At 41.8% G+C, this 24,011-nt stretch overlaps 1 long non-coding RNA gene across 2 annotated transcripts in view; it reads right to left on the reverse strand.

Moving 5' to 3' along the window:
* Positions 1 to 293: 293 nt before the first annotated feature.
* The window catches only part of LOC118921415 (uncharacterized), a 36,247-nt gene continuing 12,529 nt past the window's right edge, over positions 294 to 24,011 (reverse strand). Inside the window, exons 2-5 of one of the 2 annotated variants that reach the window (XR_008993188.1) lie at positions 14,571 to 14,759; positions 13,072 to 13,856; positions 11,106 to 11,319; positions 294 to 350 (exon numbers count right to left, since the gene is read on the reverse strand). This is a non-coding gene — a long non-coding RNA (uncharacterized LOC118921415). Of the gene's footprint in view, positions 351 to 9,418; positions 10,342 to 11,105; positions 11,320 to 13,071; positions 13,857 to 14,570; positions 14,760 to 24,011 lie in introns of those variants that run through there. The other variant, XR_008993189.1, reaches the window with a different exon arrangement.

Here is a 24,011-nt window from a genome sequence, read left to right on the forward strand (position 1 = left end):
CAGAAGGCTCCTGTCTCCTCTCCCCTGCTGCAGTGATGCCTTGAAGCAGGCCGAGGCACTCATAGCGAAGAACCATTCAAACTGGTCCCTTAAAATCAGCACTGCAGGTTTTGAGTTGGGGAAACAGGAAGAAGGAGTTGCTCGAGGCCACTCCATGCATACTGTGGGGCTGGAATGAGTTCTCTAGAGTCTCAGAAAATAGGTCCAAGTCTAATGTCTTTGAAATCACTGATGAAAACCATACAGTGAAGCACACAGACCAGGTGTGAGATCACCACGGCGCAAGTTACTGCAGTTACTGCATGAGCGTGGGCACATGCTTCCTCTCTTTGAGTCCTGGTTTCTCTTGACTGAAAAACAGAAATAAGACAATACTGAACTCTTACTATCCAAATATTTACCAGAGAACTTGCAAAGCTCATTCTACAAATTGCAGAGCTGCTCTAAGTAGAACAACCCACATCCTGCTTTGGCCTGGATAGTTCCAGCTTCAGGTATTAATCCAATGTAATGATGCACAGCTCCTCTGTCACTCACAATTGTTCCAACTTGACTGTGAGCTACATGTCATCCAAGTTTTGAGAAATTTTCATAGACATGGCAGAGAAGTTTGCTGTACACCGGGCCTAGGCTAGGAGATGCAGAGATCCCCACTCTCACATCTCAGCCCTAGGGGACTGCACTTTGTGTTGTTTGCATTCATTGTGCATCTTTAACACATACGCATATTGTTATTTTCATTTCAGTTCATTTCAGAGTAGAAGGAAGATAGAGTTGTACATGGTACTGTATAGTACTGTGTATCAAACACAAAATGCCCACTGATGTGTTGAATAATTAAATGACTGGTGTTCTTATTACTTTATATGATGCAGAAATTCTTGATGGATTGGTATATAGACGTTTAAGATGTTTAGTGACTTTTGGAGAGACTGACTGCAATTTTTAAATAAGTCTGCAACTCATTATAAATTTTTTTTTTTGACGGCATCTCTCATATTTATTGATCAAATGGTTGTAAACAACAATAAAATTCTGTATAGGGGAGTCAATGCTCAATGCACAATCATTAATCCACCCCAAGCCTAATTTTCATCAGTCTCCAATCTTCTGAAGCATAATGAACAAGTTCTTACATGGAGAACAAATTCTTACATAGTGAATAAGTAACATGGTGAACAGGACAAGGGCAGTCATCACAGAAACTTTCGGTTTTGCTCATGCATTATGAACTATAAACAGTCAGCTCAAATATGAATACTCATTTGATTTTTATACTTGATTTATATGTGGATACCACATTTCTCTCTTTATTATTATTCTTTTTAATAAAATGCTGAAGTGGTAGGTAGATACGAGATAAAGGTAGAAAACATAGTTTAGTGTTGTAAGAGAGCAAATGTAGATGATCAGGTGTGTGCCTGTAGACTATGTGTTACTCCAAGCTAGACAAGGGCAATAAAACATCCACGTATGCAGAAGATTTCTCTCAGAACAGGGGGGGTGAGGTTCTAAGCCTCACCTCTGTTGATCCCCAATTTCTCACCAGATGACCCCCCTGCGACTGTGCCTGTCTTAGGTTGTTCCTCCCTTGAGGAATCTTACCCGTCTCTGGCTAACCAGTCATCTTCCGGGGCCATACAGGTAAATGTAAAGTTGGTAAGTGAGAGAGAAGCCTTATTGTTTGAAATGGTTAGCTTTTCATTTCTTTGCATATTTATGCCCTGTAGCTTCTATGCCCAGCATTTGTCTTGAGGTATCTTTACCACTTGGAAGAATTATGATACTCGGTAAATTTGATATGAGGCATGAATTCTATTTAAGGGTTGTAATTAGGAAGGAAGAAGAAAAGCTATAGAACTAGCAGGTGGAAGAAAACATGGGAAGATTGATTATTTCTTTGACATATCTTCTTGTAGAGTAACCTCAGCATGTATAGGTTTTAAGCTACTACTTAAATTGCACACACACATTAACATAATAGGAGTATAGTTACATAACCAAAGCATATCTGTAATTACCAGCCATCTCCAGTGAAACCAAGAAAACCAGTTAGGCACCTTAGGCATTTGTGAAAACTTATCTATGATATGGTGGATATTGTCCAACTGAACTTGAACAGTCTGAGAGAAATCAGACAAATTAAAACAATCCGTTCCTGGGGACTGTTCACATCCCACATGTTCATTTAACAGTAAATAGTCTGTAGTTGTAAGATTTTGGAGAGCTACAATTTGCAGTTCTCCTAATTCTTGGTTGAGTTCCAACAGTATAGATCCAGTCAAATTTGTTGTTTTACTGTATGCACAGGCCAGCTTAGATATCTCCTTCTTCATTCCCATGGCAAGTCCAGGAACTGGTGGGATGAGTGCATCTACAGCTGTAGCAGTGCGTGGATCTTTGTTGGGGTTTTTTGATGATCATCTTCTGGTATGAGTCTTCTAGAGAGTGCTGATGTTGGAAGTTCTTTTTCATATCATATCTCAGTTGATTTTCGGGGTAGCCCAATTAGACTTTGATCCTCTGTATAAACACAAACAGACCCTTTGCCTACACTTTTATATGCCCTTTATACCCTTGTGTAGAACTCATTAGAGGTAACCACACAGGAACTGCTTTTTCTTTTTTTTAATCATTAATCTACACTTACATGACGAATATTTTGTTTACTAGGCTCTCCCCTATACCAGGTCCCCCGTATATACCTCTTTACAGTCACTGTCCATCAGCATAGCAAAATGTTGTAGAATCACTACTTGCCTACTCTGTGTTGTACAGCCCTCCCTTTTCTCCTATCCCCCCATGCATGCTAATCTTAATACCCCCTACTTCCCCACCCCTTATCCCTTCCTACCAACCCATTCTCCCCAGTCCCTGTACTTTTGGTACCTGTTAGTCCATTCTTGAGTTCTGTAATTCTGCTGCTGTTTTGTTCCTTCAGTTTTTCCTTTGTTCTTATATTCCACAGATAAGTGAAATCATTTGGTATTTCTCTTTCTCTGCTTGGCTTGTTAAACTGAGCATAATACCCTCCAGCTCCATCCATGTTGCTGCAAATGGTTGGATTTGCCCTTTTCTTATGGCTGAGTAGTATTCCATTGTGTATATGTACCACTTCTTCTTTATCCATTCATCTATCGATGGACATTTAGGTTGTTTCCAATTCTTGGCTATGGTAAATACTGCTGCGATAAACATAGGGGTGCACTGATCTTTCTTATACTTGATTGCTGCATTCTTAGGGTAAATTCCTAGGAGTGCAATTCCTGGGTCAAATGGTAGGTCTGTTTTGAGCATTTTGATGTACCTCCATACTGCTTTCCACAATGGTTGAACTAACTTACATTCCCACCAGCAGTGTAGGAGGGTTCACCTTTCTCCACAGCCTCGCCAACATTTGTTGTTGTTTGTCTTTTGGATGGAAGCCATCCTTACTGGTGTGAGGTGATACCTCATTGTAGTTTTAATTTGCATTTCTCTGATAATTAGCGATGTGGAGCATCTTTTCATGTGTCTGTTGGCCATCTGTATTTCTTTTTTGGAGAACTGTCTGTTCAATTCCTCTGCCCATTTTTTAATTGGGTTATTTGTTTTTTGTTTGTTGAGGCGTGTGAGCTCTTTATATATTCTGGACGTCAAGCCTTTATCGGATATGTCATTTTCAAATATATTCTCCCATACTGTAGGGTTCCTTTTTGTTCTATTGATGGTGTCTTTTGCTGTACAGAAGCTTTTCAGCTTAATAAAGTCCCACTTGTTCATTTTTGCTGTTGTTTTCCTTGCCCGGGGAGATATGTTCAAGAAGAGGTCACTCATGTTTATGTCTAAGAGGTTTTTGCCTATGTTTTCTTCCAAGAGTTTAATGGTTTCATGACTTACATTCAGGTCTTTGATCCATTTTGAGTTTACTTTTGTATATGGGGTTAGCCAATGGTCCAGTTTCATTCTCCTACATGTAGCTGTCCAGTTTTGCCAGCACCATCTGTTGAACAGACTGTCATTTCGCCACTGTATGTCCATGGCTCCTTTATCAAATATTAATTGACCATATATGTCTGGGTTAATGTCTGGATACTCTAGTCTGTTCCATTGGTCTGTGGCTCTGCTCTTGTGCCAGTACCAAATTGTCTTGATTACTATGGCTTTATAGTAGAGCTTGAAGTTGGGGAGTGAGATCCCCCTTACTTTATTCTTCTTTCTCAGGATTGCTTTGGCTATTCGGGGTCTTTGGTGTTTCCATATAAATTTTTGAATTATTGGTTCCAGTTCATTGAAGAATGTTGCTGGTAGTTTCATAGGGATTGCAGCAAATCTGTATATTGCTTTGGGCAGGATGGCCATTTTGACGATATTAATTCTTCCTAGCCACGAGCATGGGATGAGTTTCCATAAGTTAGTGACCCCTTTAATTTCTCTTAAGAGGGACTTGTAGTTTTCAGAGTATAAGTCTTTCACTTCCTTGGTTAGGTTTATTCCTAGGTATTTTATTTTTTTTGATGCAATTGTGAATGGAGTTGTTTTCCTGATTTCTCTTTCTGTTGGTTCATTGTTAGTGTATAGGAAAGCTACAGATTTCTGTGTGTTGATTTTGTATCCTGCAACTTTGCTGTATTCCGATATCAGTTCTAGTAGTTTTGGGGTGGAGTCTTTAGGGTTTTTTATGTACAGTATCATGTCATCTGCAAATAGTGACAGTTTAACTTCTTCTTTCCCAATCTGGATTCCTTGTATTTCTTTATTTTGTCTGATTGCCGTGGCTAGGACCTCCAGTACTATGTTAAATAACAGTGGAGAGAGTGGGCATCCCTGTCTAGTTCCTGATCTCAGCGGAAATGCTTTCAGCTTCTCGCTGTTCAATATAATGTTGGCTGTGGGTTTATCATAGATGGCCTTTATTATGTTGAGGTACTTGCCCTCTATTCCCATTTTGCTGAGAGTTTTTAACATGAATGGATGTTGAACTTTGTCAAATGCTTTTTCAGCATCTATGGAGATGATCATGTGGTTTTTGTCTTTCTTTTTGTTGATGTGGTGGATGATATTGATGGACTTTCGAATGTTGTGCCATCCTTGCATCCCTGGGATGAATCCCACTTGGTCATGGTGTATGATCCTTTTGATGTATTTTTGAATTCGGTTTGCTAATATTTTGTTGAGTATTTTTGCATCTACGTTCATCAGGGATATTGGTCTGTAGTTTTCTTTTTTGGTGGGGTCTTTGCCTGGTTTTGGTATTAGGGTGATGTTAGCTTCATAGAATGAGTTTGGGAGTATCCCCTCCTCCTCTATTTTTTGGAAAACTTTAAGGAGAATGGGTATTATGTCTTCCCTGTATGTCTGATAAAATTCCGAGGTAAATCCATCTGGCCCGGGGGTTTTGTTCTTTGGTAGCTTTTTGATTACCGCTTCAATTTCGTTGCTGGTAATTGGTCTGTTTAGATTTTCTGTTTCTTCCTGGGTCAATCTTGGAAGGTTATATTTTTCTAGGAAGTTGTCCATTTCTCCTAGGTTTCCCAGCTTGTTAGCATATAGGTTTTCATAGTATTCTGCAATAATTCTTTGCATTTCCGTGGGGTCCGTCGTGATTTTTCCTTTCTCGTTTCTGATACTGTTGATTTGTGTTGACTCTCTTTTCTTCTTAATAAGTCTGGCTAGAGGCTTATCTATTTTGTTTATTTTCTCGAAGAACCAGCTCTTGGTTTCATTGATTTTTGCTATTGTTTTATTCTTCTCAATTTTATTTATTTCTTCTTTGATCTTTATTATGTCCCTCCTTCTGCTGACCTTAGGCCTCATCTGTTCTTCTTTTTCCAATTTCGATAATTGTGACATTAGACCATTCATTTGGGATTGCTCTTCCTTTTTTAAATATGCTTGGATTGCTATATACTTTCCTCTTAAGACTGCTTTTGCTGCGTCCCACAGAAGTTGGGGCTTAGTGTTGTTGTCATTTGTTTCCATATATTGCTGGATCTCCATTTTGGTTTGGTCATTGATCCATTGATTATTTAGGAGCGTGTTGTTAAGCCTCCATGTGTTTGTGAGCCTCTTTGCTTTCTTTGTACAGTTTATTTCTAGTTTTATGCCTTTGTGGTCTGAAAAGTTGGTTGGTATGATTTCAATCTTTTGGAATTTTCTGAGGCTCTTTTTGTGGCCTAGAATGTGGTCTATTCTGGAGAATGTTCCATGTGCACTTGAGAAGAATGTATATCCCGCTGCTTTTGGATGTAGAGTTCTATAGATGTCTATTAGGTCCATCTGGTCTACTGTGTTGTTCAGTGCTTCCGTGTCCTTACTTATTTTCTGCCCAGTGGATCTATCCTTTGGGGTGAGTGGTGTGTTGAAGTCTCCTAGAATGAATGCATTGCAGTCTATATCCCCCTTTAGTTCTGTTAGTATTTGTTTCACATATGCTGGTGCTCCTGTGTTGGGTGCATATATATTTAGAATGGTTATATCCTCTTGTTGGACTGAGCCCTTTATCATTATGTAGTGTCCTTCTTCATCTCTTGTTACTTTCTTTGTTTTGAAGTCTATTTTGTCTTATATTAGTACTGCAACCCCTGCTTTCTTCTCACTGTTGTTTGCTTGAAATATGTTTTTCCATCCCTTGACATTTAGTCTGTACATGTCTTTGGGTTTGAGGTGAGTTTCTTGTAAGCAGCATATAGATGGGTCTTGCTTTTTTATCCATTCTGTTACTCTGTGTCTTTTGATTGGTGCATTCAACCCATTAACATTTAGGGTGACTATTGAAAGATATGTACTTATTGCCATTGCAGGCTTTAAATTCGTGGTTACCAAAGGTTCAAGGTTAGCCTCTTTAGTATCTTACTGCCTAACTTAGCTCACTTATTGAGCTATTATATACACTGTCTGGAGATTCTTTTCTTCTCTCCCTTCTTGTTCCTCCTCCTCGATTCTTCATATGTTGGGTGTTTTGTGCTGTGCTCTTTCTAGGAGTGCTCCCATCTAGAGCAGTCCCTGTAAGATGTTCTGTAGAGGTGGTTTGTGGGAAGCAAATTCCCTCAGCTTTTGTTTGTCTGGGAATTGTTTAATCCCACCGTCATATTTGAATGATAGTCGTGCTGGATACAGTATCCTTGGTTCAAGGCCCTTCTGTTTCATTGTATTAAATATATCATGCCATTCTCTTCTGGCCTGTAGGGTTTCTGTTGAGAAGTCTGACGTTAGCCTGATGGATTTTCCTTTATAGGTGACCTTTTTCTCTCTAGCTGCCTTTAAAACTCTTTCTTTGTCCTTGATCTTTGCCATTTTAATTATTATGTGTCTTGGTGTTGTCCTCCTTGGATCCTTTCTGTTGGGGGTTCTGTGTATTTCCGTGGTCTGTTCGATTATTTCCTCCCCCAGTTTGGGGAAGTTTTCAGCAATTATTTTTTCCAAGATACTTTCCTTCCCTTTTCCTCTCTCTTCTTCTTCTGGAACCCCTATAATATGGATATTGTTCCTTTTGGATTGGTCACACAGTTCTCTTAACATTGTTTCATTCCTGGAGATCCTTTTATCTCTCTCTATGTCAGCTTCTATTCGTTCCTGTTCTCTGGTTTCAGTTCCATCAATGGCCTCTTGCATCCTATCCATTCTGCTTATAAACTCTTCCAGAGTTTGTTTCATTTCTGCAATCTCCTTTCTGGCATCTGTGATCTCTCTCCGGACTTCATCCCATATCTCTTGCATATTTCTCTGCATCTCTGTCAGCATGTTTATGATTCTTATTTTGAATTCTTTGTCAGGGAGACTGGTTAGGTCTGTCTCCTTCTCTGGTGTTGTTTCTGTGATCTTTGTCTGCCTGTAGCTTTGCCTTTTCATGGTGGTAGGAATAGTTTGCAGAGCTGGGACGAGTGACAGCTGGAAGAACTTCCCTTCTTGTTGGTTTGTGGCCCTCCTCTCCTGGGAGAACAGCGACCTCTAGTGGCTTGTGCTGGGCAGCTGTGCGCAGACAGGGCTTCTGCTTCCTGCCCGGCTGCTATGGAGTTTATCTCTGCTGTTGCTGTGGGCGTGGCCTGGCTCGGGCCTCTGCTCCAAAGTGGTGAAGTCACGTTGGAGGGGGAGCGGCCAGGAGGCTATTTATCTCCGTAAGGGGCCTCCGTGCTCACTGCACCCCAGGGGATTAGGGTGCCCAGAGATCCCCGGATTCCCTATCTCTGGATTAAGTGTCCCGCCCTGCCCCTTTAAGACTTCCAAAAAGCATCCGCCAAAACAGAACAACGACCACACACACACAGAAAAAAAAAAATTTTTTTAGTTATAAAAATAAAAAATAAAAATAAAAAATGGCCGCTCGTTTTTCTTTATTCCCCAGCGCCAGCCTCAGGCATCTGCTCACCAGTCTTGCTGCCCTGTTTCCCTAGTATTGGGGTCCCTATCCCTTTAAGACTTCCAAAAAACACTCGCCAAAACAAAACAGCAAAAAAAATGGCCGCTCGCTTTTCTTATGTCCTCTGGTGCCAGGCCTCCGGTACCCTCTCACCGTTCTTGCTGCGCTGTTTCCTTAGTATCCAGGGCCCCGCTCATGCACTGTGCGCTCTGGCCCGGATGGCTGGGGCTGAGTGTTCGGCAGTCCTGGGCTCCGTCTCCCTCCCGCTCTGCCTGCTCTTCTCCCGCTGGGAGCTGGGGGGATGGGCGCTCGGCTCCCACGGGGCCGGGGCTTGTATCTTACCCCCTTCGCGAGGCGCTGGGTTCTCTCAGGTGCGGATGTGGTCTGGATGTTGTCCTGTGTCCTCTGGTCTTTATTCTAGGAAGGGTTGTCTTTGTTATATTTTCATAGATATATGTTGTTTTGGGAGGAGATTTCCACTGTTCTACTCATGCCGCCATCTTGGCTCCACCCCTCTCTCATTATAAATTTTTATATTAAAAATAATGGAATATAACCTCTCTCATTCCAAAAATCCTCTATCTGGCACATTTTCAGGAGCAAATTAAGTTGATAATGAGTGGCACTTCCCTCAGTGCATTGTGAAAACTAACTAGAGCATATGTACATAAAGCATGTGGCTCACGTTGGATGCTCCGGCCCCTCACTTCAAAGAAAAATACCATGGATAGCAGGAATTTCAGCCCCCACGCTCAGGGGGCAAATATAAGTGCAGCCCCTTCACTTATATTTTAAGTGCCCACTTAGGCTGGAGGACAGAATGTAATATCACTTGGAGAGAGCGTCCAGCCTCGCCTCGGACTGTGATGGGAAGTTCTGGGTGCTCCCGTCATGCCCCCCACAGCCGCCACCCTCAGTCACCAGTCCACACAGTGCCGGGGCTCCCCTGACCCTGCATGTGGTTCCTCAAGCTCCTGCTGGCTCCCTGCTCTGCTAGCCCCATGCGGGGTGCAGGAGGGCCACGGCACAGCCCCAGTCCTCCCTGCCCCCAACCCCACTGTCTCAGTTCCCAAGCGCTGCTGTAACAAATCATTACAAACTCAGAGACTCCAAACAACACAAATACATTCTCCTAAGAGTTCTGGAGGTCGGACTCCCAAGTGGGTCTTACGAAGTAAAACCAAGGGGTCAGCACAGCTGGTCCCTCCTGGAAGCTCTAGTGGAGAACCAATCCACTTACTTGCTTTTCTACCTTCTGCTTTTTTCAACTCGCAGATATTCCCTCCATGTCCAAAGCCAGCACTTGTCAGATCATCACATCTTCACTGATTCTGCTCACCTGCCTCCCACCTGTGGGAGTCCTGTGGGTGATGGCACCCACCTGGGCACTCCAGGCTACTTTCCCATCTCAAGATCCCTAGCTTAATCCCATCTATAGTGTCCCCTTTTTGTCATGCACAGCTTCTGGGACTAGAAGTGGGTGTTTAGGGGGCAGCATTATTCAGCCTAGCACACCCCACACGACCCTCCCCTCCCTGGAGCCTTCCACCTCTCAGACTCTCCTGGGAAGCAGGGCCCAGTGTCCTCTGCTCTGGGACCTACACTTCCGTGTTCATGCCCATGTGGCCACCAACCTGCCTTAGTTCCCCCCATCCCCTCCCCAGCCGAGGAGAGTCTTCTTTCAGGTTCAGAGGTGAAAGGAAAGGCCCTTCCTCACCCACTGTTCAAACCCAGTCTTTAAGTGTGTCTTGCCAATGGGTGTCAGCCCTGGGCAAATTCACTCTTGATCCAGTAAGACCAAAAAATGAAAAGAGAACCTTTTTGAGGTGAAAGGGTTTATACCCAACTTTATTCCCATGGTGGCAGGTCAGTCACTAGAATCCCGTCCACTCAGAGCGAGTCTGCATGCAGCAGGCCGGTCTCCGCCTCTGGGCCCCTCTGACCCCGCAGCTGTCTCAGTCTCTGTCCTCAGCGGCGCTGCCACCACTCCAGCCTCTGCTCTCCTGCAGCTGAGCAGCCCAGAGCAACAGGCGGAGCTCCTTATACAGAGTCAGTAACAACATATGGCCCACACGTGTGTAGTGAGCAAGCCTACCAGGGGCAGGTGAGAATCCTGGCCACAGGAACTTCCATGTTCCCCAGTGTCCCTCAATCTTTGGGCCTTTGGGGCACAAAACAAGTTATTTATAGTATGCTTCTGCTTTTTGTCTAGGTATCCCCTTTTCCTGAGATTATGGACCAGAGCCAACCATCCATAAAAGGTTTTAAAAGGAGGGAGGTGAAAAGGAGAAATAGGAATAAAGTCTGTACATTAACATCCAGTTGCCTCTGCAAAAGAGCATAGAGCTTTGTGAGGGATAAACTCAGTGGTGTGGCAGGGAGGGGTCCCAGGGAAGCCTGGGCCCGAGCTTCTCCCTCCTCCTCATGACTTCTCACCCTATTTCCACCGAGCCACCACCTTGCCTGGCCCTGGCTCTGGGCTTCCCCTTCAAAATATTGGCCCCAAGCTGCACAGAACCTTAGCCCTTGTTCCCCTTGACTCCTGAGACAGGCTGGCACTTTCATAAAAAGCCATACTTAGTACCAAGACAGAAAAAAAAAGGGAGACAGGTACACAAAATACAAATGGCATAAAAATCATCATGACTCCTTCAGGCAACAGTCTGACTGTGACGATACCTTTTTGCCCAGGAGGCTGTTGCAGCCGGGCAGGAAGAGTGTCCGGCTTTCTCCCATGATCCCACCCCCAATGCCACCTCATCCTTACCTTCCACTCCAGAGCAGGTGCCACATTATTCTTTGACGCAGGGCAGCAAAGCAGACAACTCCCCTTCTTCCTGATCCAAGTTAAATCGAAGGCTACATTCCTAAATCCGCCATCCATCCTACCACTCGGCACTGCTTCCTCGCCTGAGGGGCTCCCCGCACCACGGTGATTGACATGCGGATGATGGCAGCCTTCAGGTTATCAACTCTACCACCTGTGGAGAATTTTATGTTATTCATAGGTGAGGCTGACCCTCTACCACACACACACATAAAAACATCTCAAGAAGGCATAACTATATTTTCCTTATATAATTACACACTTGTAGAGCAGGAAGGTAAGTTTTCCAGGGAAACAAATGCACAATTTTAGGAAAGAAGGCATAATTTATTTTTTAAAAACAAATGTAGAAGCAACCCAATTTAAAAATGGACAAAGGGCTTAACATTTCTGCAAAGAAGAAATGGTCAAAAAGGACAATGAAAAAATGCTCAGCATTAGTCATTAGGGAAATGCAAATCAGAACCACAATGAGATACTACTTCACACTCACTAGGATGGCTATCATTTAAAAAACAAAAACAAAATAACAAGTCTCTGTGACAATGTTGGATACATTTCTGGTGGGAATGAAAAAATAGAACATACATTGTAGAATACAGTCTGGCAGTTCCTCAAAAACTTAAGCAGGAATTATATGACCCAGCATTTTCACTCTGAAGTAGGACTGAAAATCTGTACATGCATATTCACAGCAGCCATTATTCATAATGGTCAAGAAATGGAAATGACCCAAATATCTATTAGCAATAATTAGCACGATTTCAACAAATGCCCAAGTGTTCTTAGCAGCACTGTTGACAAAAAAAAAAACAACAAAAAGTGGGACACCCATCAACAGATAAAGAAATTCTGGTATCTACATAAAGTGGGTTGTCACTTATCCCTAAAAAAAAATGAAGTCCTGATATGTGCACAACATGGATGAACCTCGGAAACACTATGCTAAGTGAACAAAGCCGGACACAAAAAGTCACATATTACATGACTTCGTTTATATGAAAAATCCAGAACAGGTAAACCCATTCAGACAGAAAGCACACTGAGGTCGCCACAGGCTAGGAGTGACTGCTTAATGGGTACGAGGTTTTTTTTTTTTGCATGAAAATGCTTTGACACTAGGGAGACGTGCTCATTGCACAGTATTGTGAATGCACGAAATGCTACTGATTCGTACACTTGAACATTACTGATGTCATGTTGTGCGAATTTCACCTATTTTTTTAAAAAGGAAAAAGAAATACAGAACTACGGATAAGAGGACCAGAGACTGAGTCCTGATTTTAGTGCTTATTAGTTATTTCACTATGAACAGTAACTTAAACTCCTTCTGAGCCTCAGTTTCCACATCTGTAAAGTGACACAATAATATTGACGCCATCTACTTCACAGGGTTTTTGTAGGAACAAAATGAGCCATTGCTTATGACATATTTATACCATGTAACTGATAGGAAATGCTATATATATTGTTATTGAGGTAATCATTAAAATGTACACTCAGTAAGACCACTTCTTCTTTTCATACTTTTACATAATCCATGTTGCAGTAAATGCACTCGCAACATTCTGCTCTTGGTTGATTTACATATTGTAAGCATAGGATGAAAACAGACAATTTCAACCCAAATAAGTAGACAACATCTTAAAATTTACTCTAGGATATCATATCTCATTATAGAATTGACCCTATGGGGGAATATAAAACATCACAAATTCTTTACGGACAGACGATGGAAATGTGAGTTGTTTCACATGCCCAAGAGGCATGAATGACACATGGGGACTTGGGCTCTATCAGTCTTCATTAGAGTAGGTCGCATAATGTTTTCAACAGAGGAATGATAAAAATATGGGACGGGGGAGCAAAAACATCTTTAGTCTAAGAAAATGAAAATAGGGCTTACCTGGTGGTTGTAGTGGTTTAATGGTTAGTTCCCCTGTTAGTAGTCTTCCCCCAAATTTCAATCTGGCTTCAGTCCATTTCAGATCAGGATCATGGGAAATTTGAAAATACAAAATAACGTTAAAATCATCCACATATCAGAGAAGTTAGGAAATACTACTGAAAGATCAAAAGATCTCTTCCTCCCTCTTTTTCTTTCTTACTTTCATATCATAAGAAGACCCCTTAGGAATTTGGTAATAAACAAGTGATGTCTGATGAAATCATTAGGATTTTTATAGCATATGTATGAGGCTGGCAAACAGTTACTGTTCTCTGATTTTATATCTCTTATGTTATCTCACCAAAATATGCTAGGTGATAATTTCTTGAAACCTTTTAAAGAGTAAAATAAAAGAGAATTGAGGGTTAGTTTTATAGGATTTCACAAATAACCTGGACTATTTAAATATAACTCTTTTTTTTAGACTGCCATAGTCATTTCATGCCACTGTGAGATTCTGCAATGTAATAGTAAAAGCCTGTGGTAAAATTACTCATTACCCGCTATTTAGTAATTTGCAATAAAATCCTCTAACAGACAACCAGACCTATGTAGCTGTTATATGAATTTCAAGCAAAATTTTAATAGCTTGGTCTAGCCAGAATGTATGTACTTACTGTTGTGAAACTGGTTTAGTTTTATTACCACACTTCAAGTGTTTAGCAGTGGACACTTCAGTCCCTAACATAGTGTGAAGCCATTGTAATTCTGGAGTTGGGAAGTCAGGCCCAAAACAGGTGGTTCTGAAAAACAAAGAATCCACTGTAGTTCCAAGTGACCAAGGACACCTCATGAACTCTGCATTTTGAGTGTTTATTATATTAAATTACACATATGAATAGTTTATTTTCTCATTTTTAATTAACCTGAGACAGGTATGTACCAAGGATCACTGACGAGCCTGAAACAGCAAGGTGGTGTATTTCCCAAAAGAGCTTAACATTCTCCTTAATATTATAAAAAATAAATATAACAATTCTATTAGTCTTTTTGAACTATTAAAAAGTTTTCAGTCCCTTACTACTGTTTTTGAGGAGCTCTACACATCAGTAATGTGACCTTTAACAGAAAAGATCTAACATTACTGAGTGTTAGATTCTACCCTATATGATAGATTCTACCCTAGATTAATATGTGTGTATATACACGCACACACAAGTATGTGTATGTATACATTAAATGTGTATATAGATATATATGTACACATCTATACAAAATTTCATTTAATTGTCACTAAAATCTCATGAAGAAGGTGTTACTATCACCTCAGGTCCTATAGTTAATAGGTTAAACTGGGGCTCAAACCCAGGGTCTTTTGACTCGAAGGACAAGGCTTACAAACCCAAATTAATGAGCTAACTAAGGAACCAGCAGCCTGCCATCAGACAAGCCTCCTGGGTGTTGAGAACAGAAAACCAGACCCAAGCCTGCCCCACTAACAAGCATTTTCCACGCACCTGCTATGCGCCTTGTGAAGGGTGAATGAGACAGACATGGTCCCTGCCTCCGCAGCGCTTGCACTCTGGAGGTGAGTTAAGACTCTGAGCCAGTGACTTAGGTGACTCAGAAGAACTGTGGAAGTGGCACTGGTGACATGTCACAGGTGAGGGGCCTTCTGGATCCCAGGCAGACTCTTGGCGTGACGCCTATAAGGTGAAAATAAATCTTGTAACTGCGTCAGACATAACAGGTTTAAAGTGAGACCTTCAATTGATTTAAAGAGCAGTGAGAGAGCACCCACTAAGTGCAAGGTACCAGGCTGAGCCCTCCTTCCTATGAGGAATTCCAGTCTTCCACGCACCGCCCGTCTCATACACACAGGCGTCTGAGAGAAAGCTGTACTTCCCTTGAAAGATCACTGGTATTTATTAAAAATCTCATTGATCACTCTAAAAGTGGAATGGACATAAGAGTCTTTTCCATGTGGAGAGCCTGGTTGGACCTGAGGACACAAGGGCAGGGTGTTCCAGACCAGATTACATGCAGGCAATGACCACAGAATTGGAGCATTCAGGCCATGTCTCCCTCCAATGCATCTAACTGTGGAAACTCAATCACGTCCAGAAATGAATCAATTTCCTTTGCCTGTGTCCTTAAATTTGATGAATAGAGCCTTTGCTTAGAGCTACTGAAGCTGCCATTCATCTCAGTTAGTTGCTAAATAAAACGTTGTTCTTGGATGTAATTCTGGTGAATATGACTTTGGAGATTTTTTCGTTTAACTATGTAAGCCCAAATTATTCCCCAAGTGATTCTACATTTGAGCTATTTTTGTTTCGCATGCACTATATTTTTCCACGTTAGAAACTAGGAATCTAGGAAGACTAGGTTTTCTCATTGACTGTGAAGATGAGTCAAGTAGAATTGCAAATTTCTGAGACAAACAGCTAATGTAATCATCATAATTACTTTTCTATTCAATGCAGATTAATAATCTCTACTTCTGTATATTTATATATATAAAATTTAAAGTAATGAAGACAAAGTTTAAATGAGCAAATAAGCTTATCTTACAATAATAATTAATGATATAACTATCTTATAATAATATAATTAGTAGTTAACAATTAATAATAATAAGATAAGCTTATCTCTTCTGTCTAATGGAAGAATAAGCTATTTTGACTTGAAGTAGAGGATCTAGTTGGCCCTTCTTCATATAATAGTTCAGAACCTTACAAGTCTCCTGTGGTTAAGGACTTGCCCATCATGTAACTAGCAGTGGTAGAATGTAACTGGACCATGAGTCCGTTTTTTCTTTCCTTTCTTTAAATTTCTAGAATTTCTAAATAAATTTTGTTAACTTAGTGAGGCATGCTCATTGTTTAGAAGTCAAAAAGTAACAATCAAAAGGCTTCTCATGAAAAGCACCAGCCCCTGACCCACCCCTTCCCCACACCTCCAGTCTCTGTCTTGATGGAGTACCACTTTGAGCTGCTGCTCCCAACATTTATATATCTGCATTTTTCTACATTTTAGGTTTTTATTCATAGCTTTTATTATGAAAAGTTTCAAAAGCATATATATGTGTATATATATATATATATATATATATATGTATTTACATAGTTATACACTCACACATTTTTGATGAAGTCTTCCAAAAACTACAAATGTCACAACACATCACTCTTAAATATATATAGTAATATTAAATAAAGAATGATGCTCTCTTTGCTTCTTGTGTTTCAGACATTATCACACAACTTTCCATTATGGGAGCTGAGGATTTTGTTTTCTTACACCACCTTCGGTCTGTTTCACACCCCCCATCCTCCTAGTATAATGAATAGTACAATTTTTGGGTTGAATATATTCAATGTTATGTATGCTTTGTTTTTCCTGAAATTAATAATTTCCTTGGTTTTTTGTTAACTTTCTCTGCTTAGTTTCTTATTAATTCTTCCTACACCTCCCAAAAACCTTTTCAATTATTTCATTCACATGCCATTTCATCAATCTATCATTTTATATTTATTTATTTATACAGGCTTTTTTATTTAGACACCCCTCCTAGAGAGCGCCACCCGCCCTTGGCTCCGTCCCCGAATGGCCGTTGCCCGTCTCAGGTTCAGACTCGTGTCTTTTGGGTCTCAGCCTTGGGTTCCCTGTGCTGGCAGACACAGCCTCCACTAGGCCCATGAGGAGGGAAGGGTGGCATAAAGGACTGCGGCTCTCTCCTGAGTCACACTCTCTGGTCAGGACTGGGACCCCTCCTCGCCTGTGTGCAGCTGTTGCCCTGGCACCCTGTTCCCGAACATCCTGAGGGTTCCTGCCACCACACTCCTGCACTGCAGCTCTGCAGACTGCACTGGGCATCTTCTTCTTAGTTTATTTACTCCCTTGATTTGGTGGCGCACAATCTCCAGGAACCTCCTGAGAAAAGTGCATGGAAGGCAAAGTTTTCTAGAACTTTCATGTCTGAAAAATGTCTTTATTTTACACTTCATCGATATCTTGGCAGGCACTGCATTCTAGGCTGGAAATAACTTTCCTTCAGAATTTGGAGTCAGTCTTCTGTTTAAGCTTCCAGGAACCCAGTTAGGAAGTCTAACATAATTCTGATTGCTGATCCTGCAAATGTGGCTTGCCATCTTTGAAACTTGTAGAATCTTCCTCCTATTTTGAAATTTTAAAGTGATGTGCTTCAGTGTGGTTCACTTTTGATTCATGATACTAGACATGTACCCTAGTGACCCATTCAGTCAAGATTCACGTTCTTCAGTTCTGGGAAAGTGTTTTGAAAAAAACTCTGATGCTTTCTTCCCCTCCTTTTTTCTACATTCTCTCTTCTTGTTTCCATTTCTGTCTTTTTTCTTCTATTTTCTGGGAAACTTACTCAATTTCCTTTTTCAACATTTCTAACCAACCCAATACCATTTCTGCTATTATGCTTTCAATTTCTAAAAATCAGTTTTAGTTCTTTGAAATTTCTGGGGTTTTTGTTTTATTATTCTGGAATCTGGTGTTTTTGGCTAATATCCTGTGTTCCCTACATGCAGTATCTTCTCTTATCTCTAGGATAGTAAAGATCATTTTGGTGTTTTGCTTTGTTTTCTTGTTTTCTTCTCTCTGCACTGCTTCTGATTTCTCCAAATCGCCTTTTTCCCCGTTGGTTCATTTTAACTTCCAACTGCAAAATTAGTGACATCTTAATGATATTCGGCAATCCACCGCTGTCTGCTTCTGTTTGGCATGGGCACCTAGAAAACAGACTGGAAGGAGTGAGTTGTTTGGTTTGGGCTTGACCGTGTGGAGCTTCACTGCAGAATGATCTGGAATGAATGTCTGTTGGGGAGCTTTTGATATCAGTGGGTTTAGGCCTCTCTTCTAGGGCTGCTCAGTTTCCAAACAGAATACTTTTCTTTCTCTTGCCCAGAAGGTAAAAGGCTGGCTTTCAGTATTCTGGGAGAAAAAGCTGAGTGTATAAACATTTGCTTAATTTCTGCCTTTGATATGACAGCCCCACCCTTAGCACTGTCTGATACCCCCACCCACTATGCAAACATCGTCAGTTTACCCAGTGCTGGGAGTAGCCCTTCTGTAGCCTGCAGGGCTGGGCGAGGAGCTGGTGCCCAGGATGGAGGGGGCACTAGCCAAGGGCTGGATTCACTTCCACAACAGCTCTCATGAGGCCTGCTTATTTTGCTCTGCAACCCAGCTCTCCCCCATGGGCTCCAGAGTCCCTGCTGCTGCCAAGCCCCAGCCTGCTGAGGACCGTGCATAGAGAGACCAGGGTGGTCCTCAGCTTTCTCCACTCCAGGTTGAGGATTTGGTTTCCTGCAATTGCTAAGATGCCTCCTGTCCATCTGCTTTCCAATTTACAAAATGTTTTTCTTATACATGTCATAGCCACCCAGGTGGATTAATCATTTGTTTTAAATCTCCTTCCTGTAGTTTTCACAGGGTGTCAGAAAGCAGCAAAATTAGATGAATATGTTTAATCTCTCACATCATCTGGGACACTCCACTGTGTTTTCTTCTACTCCATTATAAACATTTGTGCTACTTGTGTAAAGTATGTAATTCAAGATGATATGAAAAAGGAAATTATGATATTTACCTAAGTTACCATCTTATCCAGCTAAACTATCCATATCAGAAAAACCATGAGGTGATAAACAAATGTTCTTAATTTTAAAAGAAAGAAATGGTTGCAAAAGGAGGGAAGAGGGAGAATTTTAATTTATTATGCATGATGTTATAAATTGCAACTTGCAACAAAGAAAATCGAAATGACTAGGAAAAAAAAAAAGAAGATAAATGTAGACTAAATCCCTTTTATATAGCAAAAAACAAGCAATTAAGGGGAAAGTTCCAGAAAACAACCTGACATTGATATGTGTACTAATAAAAGTTGAAAATAACCAATCAATGAATCACTATGTTGTATATTTGAAACCAATATATTACATACCAACTATACTTCAATAAATAAAAATCAACAACAAAATAACATGCATTGCTCAGTTCCCTTATGACTTTTATGTAAAGAACAAAAGGCAAAAGGCTTTATTGTATTTCCTGTAGGACAATTTCTGTAGGATAGCTGAAATCTACTCTAATCTACGGTCATGAAGTCCATGCATGGGCTCAGAGTAATGGCTTTTTCAGCGTCTGTTGATTAAAGTCACAAGAATTAAAATGTCAGAAGTGCCCAACAACTGATATCTCCAGGGACACCCTGCATTTCCCCTTAGGTCTCTCTCTCCACCAAGTTACACAGAGACCTGCTAATGAGTCAGTGTCGGACACCTGCACCATAGGGCACCATAACTGGCATCTCAGAATGAGCTAGAAGAATTTGGGCAAGAGGAAGGAGTTTAAGAAAAATCTTCAGTCAAATATAGCATACTTAATAAAAACTTTTTTTAAAAAAGCACATTCACTGCATTGCAAAGAGGATAAAGGGGAAGCCCTAAGGAGGAACAGTCTCCAAGACTGGTCATTCTGCCATTGGGAAGATGCAGCTGATGCCAGGCATGATGTGATGAGATATCTCTCTCAGGGCCAGGTGGATGCCATGGGGGTTGAGTTGGGGCTCAGTGTACTACCTAGACAAACAAGCTGTTTTGCAACTATACCCTCCTTACCCCATGAGGCTGACTCCCCTTTAAAAACCTTGCCACCCCCTGTAAGTCAGAGAAAGGCCTTGATGGTTCTTTGGGACAGTTTGCCTTATCAGAAGCAGTAACTGGACTCTGGTTTCCCTTTGTTTCTTCCCATTGGCTCTACTTTATCTCACTTATAAGCTAAAGTAACACTTGGAATGAAAACATTTATGTAATAATGTATCAGCTGACTGGGTCAAATTAACTCTGATTCACTTTACATCTTAAGCCAAAAAATATTCATGATCTGACATTAGCTAATCAGTATGAAATTTATGTCATTCTTCAGGTGAGAGATCTAAAGAATAATCTCTTAAAATTCTGATATCTGGGTAGGAGATATTATTTCCTCATTTCCTCACGTCACAGGGGAAAATGGTCACCAATTATATTTTAAGACACGTGCTATATATTGTGCCACTAAGATTAGTACATCCAGGCTTGTTGTGCGGGCTAGGGTTCCTCATAAAGGGTCCCTGACACAGCCAAATGCTGTCTACAAAACTCAATTTGGACCTGGTAGCCTGGCTTTGCTTCTCCAACTTGATCTTACTCTTCAGATGTGGATTCTCTTGATGATGTTTGCTAAAACCTGAGGTCTTGGTGGGTTGACTCAGATGCTGGTTCAGCTTATCGCTGACCCAACATTTGTTATCTGAACCAGGTTTTATGGCCTCACACACCTGCCCTCCCCAGTATGACCTCTGAATTTCTACTCTTCACTAGAGCTGGCAGGTGGAAATTGGACTTAAAGGGAGATGCCCTTGCAGCTACTCATATGGAGGGTGGGCTGATGTGTTCCAATGTGCTTTGTTTGCAGGGGCCACTCTATGGTTGCGGGTGCAGATCACCCTCTATCGGTCAGGTTTTTTGATTGCAGACAGTAGAATCCATGCTAGATAGTTTAAGCAGAGGGGTTTATATCAGGTACTTCATAGAATTTGTGGAAAAACTATAGAACTGGGCTTGGTGGTTACTCAGCCAGTTTCAAAGAAGCCAGGAGAAATGGCTAGCCACTCCACCAGACTCTTCAGGTGAAACTTCCCTGCCAATAGCATCCACCATACCCTGGACACTAGGGACTCAAAAGTCTCCAGCAAACCTGGACCAGGAAATCAGGCACCTCATGCATGTCACTTGCCGGATCTGACCACTCTCTGCAGAAACACAATTCACAATTGTCATCTCTGCTTCCTAATCCTAAGCAGTATGTCTTCCTTGTGAAAGCCAGGTCATATGCAGAGACGAGCTACCAAGGAGTTTTGGGAATGTAGTTTTAGCATCCTAGCCTCCATGGTAACAGGAGGAAAATGAGGGGGAAATTGGAAGGAGTGTGGAGAGGCATTTACAGTATCTGCCCCATGCTAAATGGGTTGGGAATTCCCCACATTACTCACCTGGGGTGCAAGAAGCTCCCACCCTCAGGCCTGGGCTCTAGGAGTCTAGAGAACAAGGTGTTCCTAGGGGGTGAGGGAAGACAGTGTCTGGCCAGGGAGGCAGGCTGGGAGTTAGAAAAGGAGCTGGTGCAGCAGGAAAACCACTCAGAAGGGGTGGTAGCTGAGGGCTTCTAAGGCAGCCACATCACATCCAGAGCCACCGTCCGTGACTGTGAGGTGGAATGTAGCTGTGAACAAGATTCAGGAGCCAGTCTGCTAGGCTTGAATCCTAATTCCACCCTTTTTGCTGCATCATCTTGGAGGGTGTGTGTGTGTGTGTAGGTCCAGTTTCAGCTGGGGCTGGGTCTGTATCCATGTCAGGGTGGTAATATGATGAGAGAAAAGGGGGAGCAGTCCTTCCTATACGAGATCCTCTCTACTCCTAACCTTGGGAAACTGGAGTATTCTTTTATTAAGAAAGGGAACTGCTTTCCTTACAGAGAGTCTGTCTCTGCATGAGGAGCCACAGAAACTTGCAGGAGAATTGTAAAGATTCCCTTAAGCAAATAAGCTCCAGTATCACAATTGTGGATTAAAAGATTATGACAGAGTGTATCAGTTATCTATTGCTATGTAACAAATCACCCCAAAATCTTAACTCTCTCTCACACTTCTGTGAGTTGGCCAGGCAGGTGCTTGCTGGTTTTGGCTTCACTCAGCCCCAGCTGCAGGTGGCTGGCTGGGTGGCTGGGCCGGAAGCCTCAGCTGGCCCCCCTCACGGTCTGGCAGTCAGAGCTGGTTGACGTGCCTGGTTCTGGTCCGTGTGGCCACTCAATCTCCTGCAGGCTGGACCCACTGCCTTTTGTGGCATCTCTGTAGGACTCCAATAAGGAAAGGCAGCACTTGATGCTGAGGCTCAGCAACTCAAACCACCTGACTTCCACCATCTTCGACAGGTCAGAGCAAAGAAGGCCAGGCCAAATTCAAGGGGGTGGAGAAACGGACACCACCTCTGGATGAGATGAGCAGTGAAGTCGCATGCTGAGAGTGCATACTGAGATGGGGTGGGATCTGTGGTCACTCAACAATCTACTGCACGGGTAAGTCCAAAACTGATACAGCTAAGCATGCAGGGATGACAGATCCCACATCCAGTACCCATCATCTTAACACAAACACAACCATCATTCTGACTAATAATTTTCGACTTTCTTTTTTTGGAGTTCAGAAAAATTGAAAAACTCTTTTTGCAACACATGTAGTTGAAAGCAGGAATTTTAAGTAACTTCTTGGTAATGGAATTAACAATCTCCTTCATCTTTTTTAAACCCTAGCTTAAAATTCATCCACTCATAACAAAAACCATCCCCTGTATAAAGCCCCTTCAAGCCAGAGGAGTCTGGAATTCCAGGATTTACATCAAGCCTGAAGGACTTTATTGGGCCCTGTTATTGAAAACTTCGTAATTTCCATCTTTCTCTGGCATGTTCCCTCACTGAATGCAAACCTAGGAGGCTTTTCAGAATTATTCCAACCACCTTATGATGTACCCTTGGTAGAAAGGGAGGTAAAACTCCTGCTTTTTCCCTATTTAAAAACTTTATCTGGACTTATGATTGAAAACAGTCTGATGGTGGCCATCACTGCCAGGAAATCCTCTGCTGGCAGCCGGGGCACAGAGAGCAGCTGTGCAGAGGTGGACATGTGGCCTGCTCCCCTGCATACCGCTGCTGGTGACAGCACCAGTCTGTGCTGAGCCACTTCCCTTCCCTAGACCTTTGCGTTCCTATCTGTAAGCCAAAGGCGCTGGATTAAAGCTCTCCCGTTTGGAATTGGTGAGACTCTGGGAGCAGGCAGATGGGGCAGGGCGTATCATTCCCCTGCCACATTCCTCCATGGCCTGGCTGGTGGCAGCAGCATGGGCCAGGCAGGCTGAGATCTACAGGGGCTGGTGAAGCCCTGGGAGCAGGTGGGGACTGACTCAGAGTGCCCGCCTGGACAGACAGTACCTCCACACCCTTCTGTACTGACGCTGGTATTCTTTTTCCTTCTCCTGGCTACCTTTTCAAACTGGATTTTCAGTTGCCACATTTGAAAACTATTGTGTGGTGTTAATGAAATTTGAAAATCTTTTTCTTCTGCATTTTTCTTTGTTACTGCAAGAGAGACAATACTTAGCAGTCTTTCACTTCTGTAAACTTATGCCTTCCAACAACATGTTTTAAACACAGAACTTAACTCATCATAAAAGACATCTCAGAGCATTACATTAGTTGAAGTCAATGAAACAATAAAATGCAAATTTGGATGAGCAGAGTAACTGAAAGGCTGAAAGGAAAAACACCAGAACATTAACAGTGCTTACTTTAGAGGATTGGGGCTTTGAAGATTTTTTTTCCTTCTATTTTCCTGAATTTTAACCTTTTCTATTGTGAAAAAAATTCACACAAAAAATTAATTTCCTCAAAATCATTCATTATAATAGATGCATACTTAAAGCCACATGGTTAATGAGCAATTAAGAATTTTGTTTCCACTCCTAAAATAATTCATTACCTTGTTTGTATAGATTGATGTGAAAACTGGCTTACAGTCTATCCTATATTTGACTCTATAATTTTATGGCTCTAGACTAGCCTTGTGACACTGAATACAGGCTAGGTTTACAATATCAGTGTCTTCTCTCTCCAAGGAAAGCATATTAAACCACCACTCTGATGCCCGGGCTCAGTCTGGAAGCTACATTTCCTTTAGACCTCACCTCAAATAGGAAAAAACAAACAAGCAAACAGAACAGGAAGAGAAGGAACGTTTTCTGCAACAATTTCAAATATGTGCTATCAGCTTTCTATCTTATGTTGTGCTCTTGACCAGAAATCCTATGAGCCACTGGCTTATCAGCATCATGATG

This window comes from Manis pentadactyla, chromosome 13 (genome assembly GCF_030020395.1).
Source record: "Manis pentadactyla isolate mManPen7 chromosome 13, mManPen7.hap1, whole genome shotgun sequence".
NCBI classification, from domain to species: domain Eukaryota; kingdom Metazoa; phylum Chordata; class Mammalia; order Pholidota; family Manidae; genus Manis; species Manis pentadactyla.